The sequence below is a fragment of the Macadamia integrifolia genome, unplaced genomic scaffold, assembly GCF_013358625.1.
Source record: "Macadamia integrifolia cultivar HAES 741 unplaced genomic scaffold, SCU_Mint_v3 scaffold968, whole genome shotgun sequence".
Classification (NCBI taxonomy): Eukaryota; Viridiplantae; Streptophyta; class Magnoliopsida; order Proteales; family Proteaceae; genus Macadamia; species Macadamia integrifolia.
This window is the reverse complement of record NW_024870604.1, coordinates 226,693-231,855: the sequence shown is the minus strand read 5'-3', so window position 1 is coordinate 231,855 and position 5,163 is coordinate 226,693. Positions and strand designations below refer to the sequence as shown.

The following is a 5,163-nucleotide window of genomic DNA, read 5'->3' as shown; positions in this document are numbered from 1 at the left end:
CTAAGGCTGAAATAATCTTTGACCCGTTGTTAAAGGACAAACAAATCAGATTGCCCGAGGGGCACCAAATACCCCTAGTTGCTGACCTCAAAGATAGGAAGTATTGCAAATGACATAATATAGATTCGCATTTTACGAATGATTGTGTTGTCTTACGAAATTCCATACAAAAGGCTATAAATGATGGCCGGTTGAAATTTTCAGAGAAAGAAAAGTGCATGATGGTGGTTGACAAAGATCCATTTCCTACGATCAATATAGTCAATACGGAACTTTCTGGCCTACTGTCCCTGCCATAAGGCATCCCAAGAAGAGAGAGATCAAATCTGAGACCACTTATATCCCATTTAGCTTTAGCCAAGTTAGGAGATGTCATGGAGTTACGACCTCCAATAACAAGACTGAGGCTGAAAGTAGATTTGAGGGATGGCCAGAGCAAGAAGAATGCATCTGAACATGGAAGACGACCAAATGGACCGCTAGTTCTGTTGAAAGAATTAAAAGACCTGCAAGCCCACAAGCAAGAAGGGTCTGGAAGCTCAGATTCTTAGTTAGAGGAAAAATTCCATTGGAGTGTTTGTCACCATTGTAAGCGTTTGATCGATGAGACTAATTGTTCAACTCAAGGGCAGACTAGAGACCCTCGAGGTCCTGCACCAGTCACCAGGGGAAAACAATCAGACGATAGTCATAAGTCTCATATTATTGCCATGGCTAAGGAAACACGTCATAGCCCAAAGAAACTTCAACCAAAGGCAGTTGTAGAAAGGAGACTGGATTTTGGGAAAAACTCAGAATTTGAGTGTTGGCCTTATCAAAGGCAAGTGGAGGAAAGAAGGTCAGTAAAAGATAGCATGAGACGTCTCCCACCTAGGAGATAGGAGCAAGAGAGGATCCCTATCAGGGAGCACGTCTTGTACTCCCCACATAAGGGACCCCTTCAAAACCGCCTATATACTTACAAGATAGGAAATAGAGAACAATCAAGAAGTCAATATTTGAGGATGGTATGGAAAAAAATGAAACACACTTGCTAATGGAGGACAGTTAGCCACCCCAAAATCCCTTTTGATGAAGGCCAGGAGCTGACTAGGACCCAAAGAAGAAGGTGGCAAAGGCAACAACCAGCCATCCAAAGAGGGGTCATTACGATCACATGCACAACCTTATAAGGAGCAAAGGGAGAAGAAAAAGGCTGTGTTGGCATTGGTCATTACAATATAGTGGACTGAAAAAGAAATGGAAGCCCAACCTAAGTCACCTGAAGCGGTAACCATGTAGAAGGAGTGCTCAAATACTCAGGGGAAAAATGAGGGTCTTGACCCAAAAGCAAAACAAGTGGTTAGTTTAGAAGTTGATCCTAAGGTATCTGATCTCAAGACGGATAACAACGGGGACTTTGGGGAATTTTTTAATATGATGTTCGGATAAGTAGAAGTACAAGTACCCATTAATATGGTGTATATATTGCCCAAAGTGTTCCAGAACGATTCAATCCACATAGAGGAGCTTGACTCCGATGGTGAAGACCAACTTTTAGGAATTCTTAGAGTGGATATAGTGACTAAACTTACGGATAAATTAGAATTTGGTTCAAAAAGAGAATAGAACAAAAAATGTCCACCCCTAGAACCATCACAAGAAATGGCCATGGCTTCATTTGATCGGCTAACTAAAGAAATGACCCAACATTTGAAACCACTCTATGTCACTATAAATATGGATGGAAAGCCGGTATAAAGAGTTGATGAACACATTTATGTGTGAAATCTTAGGTAGTAAAGTTTGTATTTTTATATATTTAGAATGGAGCTACCTTGGGTTTTACTCTCTTTTTGTAGGTTTGGTATTTTAAAGGCATTAAGGAATATCAGGTGTCATATCTCTAATTTTACACGTAAAGATGTCCTGTTCTTTTTAAAGTTGTGAAGAGAACAAAATTTTAAGTAAGATGGACGTGTTGCATTAAAAGTATATATCCGTTTGGTCACTCGTACAAGTGATTATTCTTTTTGGGCAAAAAAAAGAAGAATAATGGATCAGAATTGAACCGAGATGCAAAATTAGCTCATTTGCAGTTGTCCCAGGTGTTCAAGAAATATTTCAAACACCAACAAGAATCGATGGATCCCCCTTGAGTGATTGAAGATTCTTTTTTGGTAACAACAACTACCTAGCGTAGTTGGTGAGTTGTGGTGTGCAAAAATCCCCTGCTCACCAGTAGGTCTCAAGTTCGAACCTCTTGGCTGCCATTTTTTGGAGATTTCTTTTAGAAGATTTTCTCTCTCCTACTCATCACTTAAAGCAAGGAGGTCGGCCAAGGGAGAGCTTTGTGTGCAAGTTTGAAGAGAGAGAAAAGGAAGGAAATAAAAGAAAAAAAATAGAAAAAAGGGAGAAAAATATGAAAGAAAAAAAAAGGAAAAATAGTCCAAGCTTCTCTGTCCCCTACTTTCTTTCCTATTTTCTCTGATCTCTCTCCTCCACCACAAAAATTCGATCCAAGAGGGCCTACACTTGGTCGTCCTTCTCATTCTCTCCTATATTTTCTCTTTTTTCTCTCTTCTCTCCTAATTTCCACCTCATCAACAAGAATCTAAAAAAATCCCCTAAACTAGGAAACCAAAAATCGTTGTACTCCCCCCATTTTCTATATAATAGAATCAACACAAGGGGAGGGCACACTTCTCTTTTAGGGTACCTCTCTTCCTCTCTTCTTCTAGGTTTTTAGTTGTGCTCTCTTTTTCTCTTTAGTTCGTTGTCTTAGTTTTTTATGCAAGCACTTTTGTAATCTTTTTTTGTTTTTTTTTACTTTTATTAATGCAAGTATTTTATTTTGATTAATGCAAACCTTTTATTTTATTATTCAACTTATGCAAAGGTGTAATAATTTTAATTTCTAGTTCTACGCTTAGTTCTAGGTGACAAGAACAAGCCGTGGAGCATCTCTTTCAAGTTCAGTTTTTCTCTTATAGATTTGTCTTCTCTAGTCCTAGCAATTTAAGATTTGATTTAGTTTAGATCTGTTTTTTAGGGCTAGTAGTACTTCAAATCAATCAAGTTATTTTAAATTAAGGATTGAAGTATGGAAGTTTAGGTAAGTAGGCTTCTACAGTAGTCTTCTCACCCCCTCTCATTCCCTCTTTTTGCTACCCATTCATTATTAATTTAGGATTTAAATTTTAGTTTTTAATTTGATGCTTTCCCTTTTCCCCAAGGTCATTGGCTAGATACATGTGTTGGCTTTGCCACTCTCTAGCCATGGAACCATCATTTTACTTTCATTATTTATATTGCATCACTTCCCCTAAAGCTAAGTAGAGCAGTCCTTGTAAGAGTAACTCTCTAGTCAAGTAGGGAAGCTTATAATGTTTATGATGTATCCCTCGGGCTAAGTAGAGAAACCTACTTGTGTGCCTGTCTCTGACTTTGTCCCCTTTATTTACACTTTTATTTACTTTTCAATATTTTTTTATTTCAGCACTTTTACTTTCAGTTATTTACTTTTTATCTGCGTGGTTTAGAGTATTTAAATTCCTAGATGTGTTAGTTAGGGCATTTTTAGATGCAATTGTTTAGGGCAGTAGTTAGAAATAGATCACCATAATTAATATGTGCACTTTCACATTACTAAAAGAAGCTAAAAAGAAAGTGGCTGCTCTCCTTGTGTTCAACCCATTAGCTGTACTGATCCATACGCTTGCGGTTACTTTTAAATCTCAAACAAGTTTTTGACGCCGTTGCCAGGGAGATAGTTCTGTGTTATTTTTTGCTTCCTTTTGGTAAATCAGAGTGCTTTATTTTCTTTTTCTTTCATCGTTTATTGAATTCCTAAGAAGAACAACTTACAATAATAGTTGTATCGGTGGAGGTCGCAAAGCCTCAAAGTATGGTAAAGACAGGTTTCGCCCTGTAGCAGTACCTTAGGAATTGAGCAACCTTAGATCACTGCCGGGTAAGCTCTCAAAAAGCTAAAAAAAATAAAAAAACCAAAAAAAAAAAATATTCATTCTTTTGCCCTTGTCATATTCTAGTTGTGGGTAGTTTTCTGTTGCATAAGTGTTAGGTGGGTACATAATACTAAGAATCGGTTAAAAAGAAGAAATCCAACATATAATGATCCTAAAACTATACTCTCATCAATACCTTTCAATATGGGAGACCAACAGCCAAACCCTCCACCTAAATCTCTGAAAGATAGGTTCTATCCTACTAGAGCAACCCAACCTTCCTGCATAGTTCTACCGCAAGCCCAGGGCAATAATTTTAAGCTCAAATCTCAATACATCACTATGTTGCCTCACTTCCATGGGCTGCCCTCTGAGGATGCATACCAATTCCTTAGTGAATTTGAGAAGGTTTATGTTTTGATTAAGGTCCAATAGTTTACTGATGATGATGTAAAATTAAGGTTCATAACTTTTGCACTCAAGGACCAAGCTAAGAAATGGCTCTACGGTTTGCCTACCAATTCCATTATCACATGGGATGGGTTTACTATAGTCTTCCTGAAAAAAATTCTTTCCTTTGTATAAAACCAATAAACTCAGGAGTGACATTCTTCAATTCAGGTAGAAACCTAGTGAGTCGTTCTCCAAATTTATAGAGAGATTTAAGGACCTCCTTCAGGAATGCCCTCACCATGGAATTGATACATGGTAAATTTGTCAAATCATTTATGAGGGTATTGATTATCAGACCAAGCTATTGTTAGAGGCTATGTGCTCCAAAGGTTTTCCATCTTTTATAGATGAAGACGATGCTTGGAACTTTTTGCTTGAATTGGCTGAGAAAACTAGAGAATGAGAGTCTACTCAAGAAATTGAGTGGACAAATAAGGTTACCTTGTAGAAGGTGTTGTGGCCAAAGAGGCTCAACTTGAGAGTCTTATTAAGAAACTCGAAGCCATAGTAGTTAAAGGACTTGCCCAACTGAACTAAATAAACCATTTTGTGCCTGTGTGTATTTGGTGCCAATCTACCATGCATGTGACAGAGGAGTGCCCTAATATATCTCGTGTGAACGGTTTGAATATTGGTATTGAAAATGTGAATAATGTCCCAAGACAACCCTTATAGTTAGACCTATAATCTAGGATGGAGGAACCATCCTAACTTCTCTTGGAATCAAGCCAATAATCAAGTAGGTCATAATTTTCAACCCTTG

At 37.8% G+C, this 5,163-nt stretch overlaps 1 non-coding gene across 1 annotated transcript; it reads right to left on the bottom strand.

Moving 5' to 3' along the window:
- Positions 1-4,539: 4,539 nt before the first annotated feature.
- LOC122070669 lies at positions 4,540-4,646 on the bottom strand. The gene has a single exon (XR_006137925.1). It is a non-coding gene; the product is annotated as a small nucleolar RNA R71 (small nucleolar RNA).
- Positions 4,647-5,163: the final 517 nt, after the last annotated feature.